This window comes from Vicugna pacos, chromosome 1 (genome assembly GCF_048564905.1).
Source record: "Vicugna pacos chromosome 1, VicPac4, whole genome shotgun sequence".
In the NCBI taxonomy this organism is placed as follows: domain Eukaryota; kingdom Metazoa; phylum Chordata; class Mammalia; order Artiodactyla; family Camelidae; genus Vicugna; species Vicugna pacos.
In genome coordinates, this window is record NC_132987.1 from 59770724 (window position 1) to 59784832 (window position 14109).

The following is a 14109-nucleotide window of genomic DNA, read 5'->3' on the forward strand; positions in this document are numbered from 1 at the left end:
AGTCCACATGGACGACCCGGGCTGGAGCTGTCCCTACTGCCCATCTTGGCTGATGGCTCCCTACTCGAGGACCTCTTCCTTGCGTGAGTGCCTTTTCTCCCCTTCTCCCACCTCCAGCACTTTCCTTCCTTTTCCTCTTCTGAACAATACAGCAGCTATTCACTCTGTCCCTCTGCCTCTGCTGTGCAAATTCTTTCACAGTCAGTGACACGAACCCACACTTTGGTGGGCTTCCTAATTCAGGGGTCTCTCCATTTGTTAACACCTTTATGTTTTTCTTTTTCTTTTGGAAAACTTTAGATCTAGAGAAAAATGTCAAAGATAGTGTAGAAAGTTCCTACATGCCCTTCACGCATTTCCCCCGATACTATATCTTCGTAACCATGACACATTTTTCAAAATTGAGAAATTAATGTTGGTTTATTACTATGAAGAAAACTCCAGACTTAATTTGGATTTAAAAACATTGTTATTATTTTACTAATGAAGCTCATCCTGCTCTAGGATCCAGTCAAGGGTGCAACACTGCATGTGATTATATTCCCTTTGTCTCCCCTGGTCTGTGACAGTTTCTCAGTTTTCCTAGTGTTTCATGGCTTTCACAGCTCTGAAGAGTACTGGTTAGACATTTTATAAAATGTCCCTTAATTTGGGTTTATTTGATTTTGTTAATGGTTTTTTTTCATCACTCAAGTTATGAGTTTTAGGAAGAATACCACAGAGATGAAGTGCCTCTCCTCCATAGTAAATGGAGGACAATATATCAAGGCCAGCGAGGTTAACTTTGGTCTCTTGGTTAAGGCAGTGTTTGCCTTGTGTCTTCATTCTAAAGTTCTATGTTTTCTGGCTTCCATCATTTCTACTGAGAAGTCAAATACCAGTCGGTTGTAGTTCCTTTGATGGTGATGCTTTCTTTTCCCTCTAAATATTTTGGGGTTTCCCTTTCATTTTCTGCTTTACTTTAATGTATATACGTTTAATATACATTATATTCACCCTTGTTGGGTTTCTTAGTGCTTTTTAATCTATGGTTTGATTTTTTTAAATCAATTTTCAAAAATTCTCATTCACTATCTCTTCAGATAGTTTCTTTGACTCATTTTTGTCCCTTTTCTTCTGAGACTCTAAAATCATGTATATTAGACTTTAAAAAAAGAAACTATGCCCCATGTAGTCCTTGTACGTATTTCTCTATATTTCATCTTTTTGACTCTTGGAGCTTCTGTGTGAATATTTTATTCTAACTTATTAACAATTAATTGAATCCTCAGCTCTTTCTAATTTGCTATTAAATTTTTCAGTTTTAGAATGTTCAATTTTTTAAGGTTTCCAATTCTTTGCTGAATTTTTCTATCTTTTCTCATATACTTGAACACATTATTCAAATAATGCTAAAGTTTGTGTCTGATAAATCCAATGTCTGGATTCCCTGTGGCTCTGTTGCTATTGACCATTGATACTTTTGGCTTTTAAATAACATTGTCTTATCTCCTTTAGGCCTGCTTATCATTGATTGAATGCCAGATGTTGCGTAGTTAAAATAGGAAAGAAATTTAAAACCTAGAATTATGCTCTCTTCTTCTAGAGAATATTATTACATTTGCTTTGTGGATGGCTGTAAAATCTAGTAATCCCAAATCACTTTAATTGTATCAGAAATTCAGTTATTTTAAAATTGGGTTCAACATCTGTGAAGGCTGATTTATTTTCAATTTTCCTAGAACATAGTCCCTGAGGGTTCAAACCTAAATCCTGGAAAGTGGTTACCAGGGCCCTAATTCTTTATAGTCCTTAAACATCTGTTTTTGTACCCATAGTCATAAGAGTCTTTCAGAATCCCTACTTACCTTCTTAGATTCCTCTTTGGGAAATAACGTTACTCCTAGAGGGAAAAATAACCAACAAATGTCAGACCTCAGTCATGCTATCTGTCTGTCCACAGCAAGTCAACAAGAGGGCTTTGCTCATCATAGTCATTCAAGGACCTGCGTTAATAAAGGCTTCATTTTGTTGCATGTTTCCATGGTCTTTTGTAGTAGGAAATTCTTCTTTAAGGTCCTCCTTAGAAGTGACCACTCTCACTTCTACAGTCTTTCACTGGGCAGAAGCAAGTCAAATTTCAAGTAGCCAGGGAAGTACAATCCTACTATGTGCCTAGAAAGAGGAAAATAGGGAATTACTGAACAGTATATATGAATACTGGAATAAAATATGCCACAATTGATTTATCCTATCTCATAGATCCAAAACTAGGTTACTGATTTTTAAAAACTATTTCAAACATATTGCAACAAATATCCTTATACACATGTGTCAAAATTTGTCTAAAATATTTATTAGATGTTGAATTGCCAAATGATGATATAAATCTGTAAGTCTATTAACTTGTAAGTTGTTGACAAATTATTCTCTATAATTGTATCAGTTTATACTCCAATCAGCCATGTTTAAAGTTCCTGTTATTCTACACTCATTAAAATTTCACATTCTCAAGGATATTAACTCTCCAATCTGGTGTCATAAGCTATCTTATTTTAATTTACATTTTCCTGATTGCTAATAGACAATCATCTTTTTTCATATCTATTGACTATTTAAGTTTCCTTTTTATAAATTCTATTTTCTACATTTAACAACTGTCTATCATGTTTTTTATCTCGTGAAAAACCTTATTGTGGTGCAGTTTGGGTGTTTATTCAGATCCATCTTCCAGTTCACTGATGTATCTCTTCAGCTATGTTTAATCTTTTATTTCAATAATTCATCATTTTTAAGCACTCAACTGCCTTTTATTATTTTTAGAAGTTATTTTATTTCCAAGTGTGTCTATTTTCTGTAATGGTCTAATATTTTATTATAGTTTATGCTCCTTCAGTTAATTCTTAAATAATTAAAATGTATTATTTTACAATTTTTTCCTATTTTTCTATTAGTTTAAAGTCTTGTTATGTCTGCTGATTCTGTCTTTTATGGTAAACAACTTTTCTTCTGTATTAAAAAAAATTGTAAACTCTTCTTTACTAGAGAGTTTTTGTTGCTGGTTCTTTGTGGGAGTCTGTATTTCTTCTCCAGGCACTACAGGGTTTCATTTGTCTTAGTCTAGATTTTCATGTTACTTTTTTTTGGTTTGGAGATTTCCACACTATGCAGGTAGGATAGATTGAGACTCTACTTGATAACTAATGAATTTTGGTTACTCTTAGGAGACTTTTTCCTCTTACAGCTCTAAACATAGACAAAGTTTATTTATAGCTTTCCTGGATTGGTACATGAGATATTGTAGTTCTCATTTCACTGAGAAAGAAGGCACCTATGGTGCCGTATCAGTTGGCTCTCAATTTCAGCTCCCCATTTTATGCAAGTCATGTTGTTTTCTCTATATTGAGCATTAAAAACCCAGTCCCAAGCAACTACAATTTAAATCAGAGTCAACTTGGAGCTATAGCTCACAAGCTTACCTTTGACAATGCTGAACTTCACCTGAGCCTTGTGATTCTGGAAAATGGCATTGGTAAAGAGATCCATTAGAGATGGCTAATTCTAAAAGGACATCAGCTCTTCTATTTTCTCAGATAAGACCCATCTTCATCCTTCCCCATCATTCTCATAAGACTCATGGCTGAATCCTTTGATAAAATGCACTTTCTTGGCAACTTTTATTCTGAGATAATTCTCAATAGTGAATATTCTTCTAATTGCAGCAGCTTGAATAAAACCATCTCCCTAACTGTCAGGTGCATTTTTGTCTCGATAGCTTCGTGCTGTGACTCAGATTGGATGGCACCTTCAGATCCTGTTAACTCCATCCCCCAATGGGGTCTCTCAGAGGCCTTTGTGTCCTGTGCCTGACTGGTGATCTGGGGACCTAATGGTGTGTCTGACTCCTGATCCTGTGTTCTGGACTCTTGGCTATCAGCATGATAAAGATTTGACTTTGATTATTTTTGAAAATTCACATGATTCCAGTACTGCTCCTCTTGATTTCATGGTCTGACCATTTGGCAATTTCTATAAATGGACTGGTGAGTCATAGAGATCTTCTGTTGTTGTTGTTGGGTGAAAGAGAATCTAGTTTGTTAATCTCTTTTGTTTGTTGGTCTATTTGTGTATGTGGAGCTCAAATCAACTGAGAATTCATATCCTCTGGGAAAACAATAGCTCTTTGATATGAAATCATGAGTTTTGTAAGCCTGTGTTTATTCTTGACCCAGGGCTGAAATTTAAGATTTGACCTCTCTGTGCTCCATCTCTGTTTGTCTGTAGATTTATATATCTGAAATTCAGAACTGTCTTTACTTTTCATTGTGTGATTGCATTATATTTTTCAGTCTCTGAATGGTATTAATAAATGAGATTATAAAGTCTTTTAAAGGAGCTTAAATACAAGTAGTTACTTATATAAACTGAATATGCTTAAACTTCCCATAAGGAAGTTGAACTTCCAATACGTTCAGTGTGCTAAAAAAATTCTCATAGAAACTAACTCAAATGTTTTAAGAAATCAAGCTCACATAATTTGAGGAACTGTTTGGCGAATAAAACTAGTTTAATATTTTTGGTTTAATAGAAAAACTGTCTTTCCGGCTTATTAGTGTTAAGTATAGTATGCACCTAGATTTTATTCTACTTGGATGTCTTCTTTCTAAAGTTATACAAGTTTACTGGTCAAATAAGCTAGCATCACTTCTACCTAGAGTTTAAAATTATGCAAAGTTAAAATTTCTGTTCAGCCAGGTTGAATTATTGACAAAACATTTCAACAGCAATTAGTTTTGTAGCATGTAGTTTGAAGATAATTTCCAAGATCTTTAGGTAACATAAAATCTTGAACTGATATGAAATTGAATTAATTAATGGATAGCTGTTAGATTCTTAGATCATTTCTGTGTAAGATGGAATACTTAGATATATTCATTTCTAAGCATAATTTTAAGCTTGTAGTTTCTACCTTTTGTTTTTATGTGGTACAGAGAGACTATATATATATTGGAATCTGTTACTGAAAGTGTTCATTTTTGTCCCCCCTGAGATGTAGTTCCATAAGGGATGTGTGTGGTTGTAGAAAGCAACAGAAGTTTCGTGGAAAGAGACCTTTGCCATGGTCAAAGCTAAGGTTTGATGAGTTTATTTACAAGATTTTCAAAAAGAGCTGTAATAGCAAGTAGTGTATCGATGCATTACTAGAATTTGGTTTTCTTTCTCTTGCAGAGACCTTTTTCCTGGAGTACTGCTCTGCTCTTACTAAGAGGTTGTAAAAGATTATTTTTTAGCTTCTGTGTAATCCGCTTACATTGCAAAGATTCCGTGTCTTACCAGAATAACCTCTGTGGCCTATGCTGACTTACTATGTCCTTGATTCTTTAAGAAAACAAAAATTTCTCACATATGAAAGAGTTAAAATTCTTTACGATCATGTTACTTCTTAGGTTTACTTTTAAAATATTTTATTGTCACTTAATTGGTAGCTAAGTACTGTTTCTCAGTCATCCATGACCTAATCTCTTTTTTTTTTTAACTTTTAAAGTTTTATTGTGGTAAGACCTGCGATCCTATCCTAATCAGCTAAAGTATGCTGACAGTTTTGATAGTTTGCCTTTCCAGAATTGAATTCTAACTAATATCTTTTGTACCTAAAACTGTCTTTGAGATTTTACAGAAGGCCCCTGGAAAATCACAAAGGATTTGGTCCTTCATCTTATAAAAAGACAGATGCTAGAAATAATTAGGCTTATTTGATATGTTACTATTGTTGAGTTACATGAGAAAAGTTGTCTAATCAGGAGAGATATTTAGCCTTCTGTAGGTGAAATTTGTTTGGGAGAATGCTATTAATACGGGTATTTCAGAAATTGTGTTCTGTGTGGGAAGTTCCTAGAGATTTGTCAGTGTCCTCACTGTCCCTGATATGTTTCCCTTCATCAAGTCCTGGTGCTGCTCTCCCAGATACCAGACAACAACAATACAAAGTTATCAGTCATGATTTTCGTTGCTTTTTTCAAGCGTTAACTTCATCTCAATTTTGTTTCTTTAATTTGAATAGGGCATCTTCTAGGCCAGTGGTTTTCAACTGGAGAGTCACATACTCACCTATGGAGTTTTATTAATGTGCAGATGTTTAAGACCCACTCTCCCCTTACAGAATCGTTGTTTTTGATATTCTTAATATAATCTCAGTATATTCTAACTAAAGGCTGGGTCATCCACTTGGTATAGCCATTGTATATTATGCCTCAGGATTATTGTATGTTATATCTAAACATATTTTTCTCTGTGAAATATTATATCCACCCATTTTTATAAAATAGATGTAACATTCACTCCTGTGACAATAGGGTTAGTCATTATGTTTAGAGATATTTTGCCCCGATTTTTGATTGATTTTATTATCTTATTTTGCATGCCACAGAAACAACAAACTTTCCTTGTCAGTTGGATTATTCTTGAAATGAATACTCATCAGATTTTTTGCTTTTGAAAATTATAGTGAGAAGTAAACCACAGTCATTTTAAGTCTCTTGTCCTCTACAGACAGTGTTTTGTTTTCCTCTGATGCTTCTTGGAAAGCTCTTTTAATCAGCTCCAGGCCAGAGTGCTTTGCTTTCAACAAAGAAGGACTTCCTCAGAGACCTGTAGAAAAATACTATGCTTGCTACTCCTGAGCCCAGGCTTCTGATGGTATCAGACCACTGAACACAACTTTGAGACCATACCAGTGGACTTGAGTTAGGATTTCTAGAACTTTAGTCAAGAAACAATTAGGTTCATGAGATCAAACTGATATCAAGCAGAACAAGAATGTATTTTACATCAGTGAAGTGATAAAAGATGATTATGATTTTTGTTTGGAATATTGTTATGTTTTAATATATTTTCTGGATATATAAGAAATCCTTTTGTCTTTTACATTCTCAATTATCTAACAATTTAATAGACTATGCTTTAGTAAACTGAAAAGAAACATTTGTAAATGTTATTTTATTCTTCCTAATTGATACCTCTAGAATTTGGAAACTGTTATTGAGTATATTATTTTCATGGCCAGTATAGTTATTTGTGTACATTCCATAAGAATTTTCCCACCATGTTAGGAAGTATAATTGAAAATACTGATTTTTTAGCCAAGTTCTTGCCTGGAACATCATAGTTGAGAATGATGCTCATTTAATCAGATATGTACAGATAATTTTTAAGAACTAAGGTTATAGAATCAATGCTTATAAAGCCCTTTCGGAAAAACTGATTTGGTACCTGGCTCACTGATGTAATTTTTCTGACTTACAGCTGAGTCAGAAAAGCCTAGGAATCTCAGAATATTTGGGGGACTTGAGAAGAGAAGAATTTGCCCAAATTTATGGGTACCAAAGGTATAATCTGATGGTGAATTCTTGACTTCCTAATCTCAAGGAGCTTTTAAAATTTCAATCTGAGATTCCTTTATGAAAACTTCTAGCAAAGCAAACTTAAGAAGTCTCCATGGTAAATTTCTATTCTTGCTGCACCTGTGTAAATAATGAAGCCAAAGAAATGAGACCAGTCTCATTTGGTAATCAAGAATAATCTTTCTTTGACATCTTTGTTGATTAAAAGAGGGGTGGCTAAGGAGATAAGTTTTGTATTTCAACAGAGAGTTTTCAGTTATAGCGTTGTTTATATCACAGTCTTCCAGGTTGTCAAATTCTTGCTCTGATTATTGTCTTTGAGAGTTTTTTTTTTAACATCTTTTTTGAAATTGTGGCAATTACTGGATATGTAAACTCTGTCTTGTCATCTTGTCTGATAAAGATGAATCCATCTCCCCCATGGTGGAAAAGCAAGTTTTGGTACCTACGTGCAAGTGAACTGTGTGCAAATTGCCAGAACTGCTAATTCTTACCAAATTTGTGATTCTTTCATTTTCCTTCAATATCTGATTACAATTCTCCAAGCTAATGTTTGCAATTTCTCTCCCTCCCTCTTGACTTCATATTACCAAAGACAAGGACTAAAGCTTGACTTGGGTCCCTTTTGAGACTCTAGGTTGCCTGCAGCTGGCCCATTTCTCCAGGATCTGAAGAATCCCTGGGAACTTGATTTAAACCTTAAGTTGTAGCACATCATGCATGGGCTGATGTCTCCCTGAACAAGCCACTGTCTTGGCCACAAAGGAAGTCCAGTGATGGCTGGGGTCATGCATGACCTTATATAAAAGGTAACCAAGATTGTAGACATCGTCACCAAGAGCATGGGCATCCTAGCTTGAGAGTTTCAAGAAACTAAATGAGCAGTGTTGCAGACCTGAAAGGTTTTTCTCCACTGACTTCTTGTAATCCCCTATACCAGTTACCCTTGGGATTGAACTCTTGGCTCTTACTTTAATACAACATTTTATGTTAATACTTCTCCTCCTCATTGTAAGCATCCCTCTTTTAGGATGCTTGATCTCCAGGACCCTAAAAAAACTGACCTTTGCCACCACCTCTAAACAGCTATTTCAGCTGATTGCAGGAACACCACCAATGGCTGGAGATGATTTCTTAGACGCCACTTCACCGAATCAGAGGTTTCTGATTGCCTGAGTTGTTCGGCAAGGGAATGCTGATATTGTTGAAATTTACCTTCGCTCTGTGCTCCAAGAAAACAAGGACAATTAAGAAACCACCGCCTCCCCACCCTTTATTCTCAGAGAGAAAGGCTAATCTTAACCATCTAACCACATAAAACTAGCAGATGCTGGCATATTTCAAGATAAAACCCATCTCCCTCTTTCCTCAATGACTCAGATAAGACAGGGCTCTACCCTTCTCATGTCCCCCATAGCAATTCAGAAAGAACTTCTTGGTTTATTTACCTCTGTAAATCCCCAGATGGTTTTCCGTGTTTTTTAGAGGCGGTTGGGGGTGGGGGAGATGTTCTCCATCAATAAGATGTTACAATAGTCTGAATAAAATCTTCTTAATTGACTGATACATTCTGTCTTTGACATTTGTCTGATTTTAGGTTCTATCTTTGTTTCTGAATGCTGGGAAGTGTGCTTTCTTTTTTTCAAGTCCAGCTAGATATTTTTAAAGGTTTAAGATTTATATAACACTTTTCTGTGCTTTTAGCAGGGGAGGGACCCTCAGTAACCCAGCCCTCCTTGTGGTAGAAAATGGATGCCTCCTCTCTTCTCTTTCTGTGTTTTTTGTTGGTGGATATATTTTGTACGCAGCTCCTTTAGGGCTTTGCCTTTTGATTTACAAAAACCTCTTTTTCCCTTTAAAACATAAAGCTCCAAGCTTTGGCTTTCATAATTATTGCCTCTGAAGCGGGCATCAAGAGTGTTTCTCAGGACTCAAAACCTGAACACCAGCTCTCTTTGCATTTCGCTTACAATTATATCAATCATTCCTCCTCAGCAGTGGATGCCTTTGGATGAATAAATGGAAGGGTTTTGTATGAGGAAAAGAGAAAGTTCACTGAAAGTTATCTCAGTTCTGTCTCAATCATTCATCCCCATTATCCAGCAGAAAATCTCCTGGAAGCTCTTGTGCTTGCCTTCCCATTCTGTGCAAAGAATCACAAAACAGGGGCTCCCTGTGACGCACTCATTCACAGGTCCCAAACCCCTCGATTTGACCCTCACTTCAGCCTGTTTCTCCTAAGAGTTGGCTGACTTTGCTACTCCGATTAAACCTTTACTTTTCTTCGAATTTGACTCACTCTCTTTCTTCCTGTGTTATGATTTTGACAGCTTCCCAATGTTATCCATCTAGACAACTCAGATAAGACCAATCTTTGTTGTCCCATCTTTTGGACAAAACTCTAGGCATTCCCACCAAATTCCCTTAATAGGATCTGGACATCTGGACTGAAAAACAAAATACAAACAAAAAAAACCCCCATTTCATAGATCCTTTCCAGGGAGCAGATTTTGGTTAGCAGACAGGAAGTGAGACAGAGAGAGATGGAGAATCATCTTTGAGACAGGAATGGTGGGCCACTAGCCAGAGGGAGAAAAGATCCTACAGGAGAAGAAAAGAAGCCACAATGTTAACACCTTTAAAGAAAATGTATTACCCAAGTAACATGTGATCACTGTAGAAAAATTAGAAAGGAGAAAGAGGAAAATATTATACAGAGAAAGCCAAAGTTAAGATGAAGGTTTTATTCTCATATACATCATCCTAAATTTTGATTATACATCCAAGTGTGTGTGTGTGTGTGTGTGTGTGTATACACACACATACATGATTTATCTGAAGAAATTCTAATATTGAATTTTAGGTTCTTCCTAATTGTTGCTATTACAAACAAACAGTGATGATCATTCCTGTAGCCAATTTTGATACACATATTTTGAGGCTTTAGTTACATGCTCCTCTAGGACCTTTCATAAATATAAAGCAGTTTTTGTAGTCATTACTAGTTATAAATAAACAATTGGTAACAATTTTTGAGTACTTTCTAGATCCAAGCAATGTTCTAAATGCTTTGCACAGATGACTTGAGCAATTAATCTTCCTCACTAATTCCATAAGGGAGGTACTAATGTTACCACTATTCATAGATGGGGAAACTGAGACTTCAAAAGGTTAAGAAAGTTGTGTAAGGTCATGCAGCTAGTAAGTGGCAGAGCTGAAGTGAAACCGTCCCGAGTCCAGAAGCTGTATGTGTGTGTGTGTGTGTGTGTGTGTGTGTGTGTGTGTGTGTAAGTGACTGTACATCTATATACAAAATGTGCCAGATTAAGTGGCAAAGACTGGCAATTATCTTTTTCTCTTAAAAGCCAAATTTTAACTAGCCAACATTTGGCCTAGAAGGAATGAACACTGGTTAGTACTTAACATTTCACACAATTTTTTTAATCTTAACAACAACTATGTAAAGTATGCAAAAAACCATAATTGGGGCCAGTTTAAACCTTTAAAATCATTACGCTCTCAAAGACTAAGGTATTCATCCACTCCCCCATCCTCATGTGGCCTTCAGTGTGAAAATATTAACAAGCAGTATGATAGGTGCTGTACAAGTTCTAGGTTAGAATTCTAAGAAATTCTGAATTTTCTTATAACTATTACATTGATGTTTCTCTATAAACTCAAATATTTAAATTTTCCTTTCTTGCTGTCTCTATGGTGTTTTGGAGGACATGGAGGCATTCTTTCAGTGCTATTGTCTCAAATCTATGGGGTACTTGAGTGTGAATATGGAGTAACCCAACATTAGGCACAACTACTGTCATTGTTACTTTCGAGGCGATCAGACTGGGGGAGATGCATACCTTCACCAGATTGCTCACCTGGCAAGAGCTGGGGCTGGAAGCCGATGGAGCTTCTACATTTCCTGCTCAATGCTGCTCAAAGTATGCGCCACAGACCATGGCCAGTAGGCCAAGTATTTGTTCCTAGCCCTCAATGTGTAGGTACAGAGGTTAAGAATAAGCATTTAGAATCTTTTACAGTAATTTGCCATTGCCCTGACATACAAGCATGTGATTGGTTGACTCATCTCAAGAAAGAGAGTACAGACCAGTTGTCCAACCCAGTGGGGAGTCACATGGGTATGTAGTCACATGTAGTCATTTCATGGTTTCAGGTATTGTTCCTTGATGGACTGGGGTTGGGAATGGGGTAGTCACATAAAGCACAGGATGCCCAGTTAAGTCTGAACTGCAGGTAACAATGGATAATATTTTAGTAGTAGCATGTCCCAAGAATTTTCTGGGACATATTTCTAACTAAAAGTTATTTTAGATTTGTCTAAAATTCAAGCTTAATTCGGTGTCCTGTATTTTTATTTGCTAAATCTGGAAACCCTAGATAGGGGTGCCAGACAACTGGCCCTCCATCACAGCTGAAGACAGAAGCTCTGTTGCAGTCTCCTCAAGAGCTCTGGGCTCGGAATAACTCTAAGTCATGGTGGGTGCCGGCTGAGACGAGATCTTTGCTGTCTTCTTCTGTTTCACTTGTTTGTTCTCCCACCAAGGTGGGTTAAACCCATCCATGCTCTCTTTTGTTAATCTGCTTAGTTATTTCTCAGCTCTAGATGTTCACAGTGATACTGTTTCTTTCCTTTTCTTGGCCTTCAGTAGCCTTAGGAGAGTAGATGTTTCTGAATAAAATTTCTGCACTACTTTGAGGATTAATAAGTTAATGCCTGACAGCACTTTAAGAGATAGAAAAGTGCTTTCTCTACAGCTCACCAAGCAATAAAATTGTTTCCCATGTACCTTCTGTTATTGTCATCTAAGCTGTTTTGCTGCATTTTCTACCATTATTCAAATCCATCTTCAAAATTCTCTACTCAAAGATTTATGACAAAATACCTACTGCACCTTGTCCGGTAATTTGCATACAGGCAAAATGAGCATGCTCTGCTTAAAATAAATGTTGAGGAGCTCAGAAAGAGGAGTGATCGCACTTTTCTCATCTTTAAAATTGGGTTGTTGTACTAGGTGATCTCTGGGGCTCCTCAGCATCTCGAATTGTTCTGTGACTTAAAGTCACCAGAGAAAGCCTACGCCTTTGTAGAAACGAGCAGCGACAGGTCGCCTACTTCCAGGCTTAAGGGAGAAGCGTCCCAGGCCCATAAGTGCCCAGGAATCCTGGCTGGCAGTTGCTTCCTTCTCCACCTCTTTTCTGAATCCGCCTCCCATAATGAAGCTCTCCTGGTTTATGGACTCCATCCAAGTGGATTAGAGGGAGTGGGGAGGTACTGGGCTGGGAGTTAGTTAGGACTGGATTGGAATCTTGGCTTTGCCGCTTATGAGCCATATGATTTGGGAGCAATTTATAAACCAAATGACCACAGCTACTTTCTGGCCTCCACAAGAGTGGCACAGTTCCCATCAGGGTGGATCAATTCTACTGGGGAAATGTCTTTAAGGTCTCAATAGGCTCTTTTGGTTGTGAAAGGATAGGGTGGCAGTTCTATTTTAGATGCTTAGGGGTGCTAGTTTAGATGATTAAGGTTGCCTCAAAGAGAATTGCAGGCTCTGTAAACTAAATGACAAGGATGCCAGAGTTGTTTGTCGGGGAAGGAGATCGGGCCCTTGGAAAAGGAGAGAAAGAAATGGAGAGTGAAACTGACAAGCCATGCAGACTCCACGCTGGTCGTGCATCTGCGTGAGCTGATGCAGGAAGGGGTGACAGTAGTGTGGAGGGCAAGGCCTGGGCAAGGGCAGGGCTGCTCTGTTCAGGGAGTCAATGCCATGCATATGTGGAGGTCAAGCACCATTAGATCTTCCAGGATTTCAAGAAAAGCCAGAAATCTGGGGAAAAGCTCTTCATTTTAAAATATTGAAAACTTATTAAAAATTTATTTCATTACTGTGCTGGCTGACAAAATACGTCTGTGGAGTATAGTTGGCCTGTGAGCTACTATTTTAGAATATCATATCTAGAAGGTATATCCTGGTGAGAGAATAAGAAAAAATTTTAGTATAGTCAAGCCTTTTCTGACTTGACCTGTTTTGTGTTTGCTGTAAGAATCTTAGGTTGCTTCAGATTTTCTGTAAAAAATTTGATATACACAATAGCTTGAATTTGTGATGACAGGGCAAAGTGGTATAAAAAGGAGATGGCGATTGCCAGAGTGAGATAAAATGAAGAATCGAGAATTCAGCAGAAGAAATCCAAAGAGACGAAAAAGAGAAAGCATCCCAAGAATGCTGAGAAAAACAAAACCCCTCCGACTGTAAGAATTTTGGTGGGATGCCCTGGGCTTTCAGAGAAAAGAGAATGGACGTTGGGCATTTCTAGGCACAAAAAGAGCGACCCCAGAAAGCTGGAGAACTTGGAGATAAGCGGGTACAGATACTTAATTTACAAAGGGAATAAAACGATATAAAACCCATCAATGAGGAACGTCATACATAAATACTATCTGCTGCTGGGATGTTCTGAGGGTGCGGCAGACTGGAAATGAAAGGAAATGAGGTTTGTTTCTGGGCGGGGCTGGGACAGTTAGGAGGAGCTTTGGTGACACTCCTTCCCCCGACATTGGCTGCCTGAGTAGAGAGAAGGTGAATAGCAGGAAGGGCGCCCACTGGGGCAGGAAAAGCTGCTGAGACATTCCAGTATTGCGTGTCCACAAAAGCACTGAGTCATTAAGGAAAACATGTAGTGATCAGCACTGAGGCTTGACAAACCT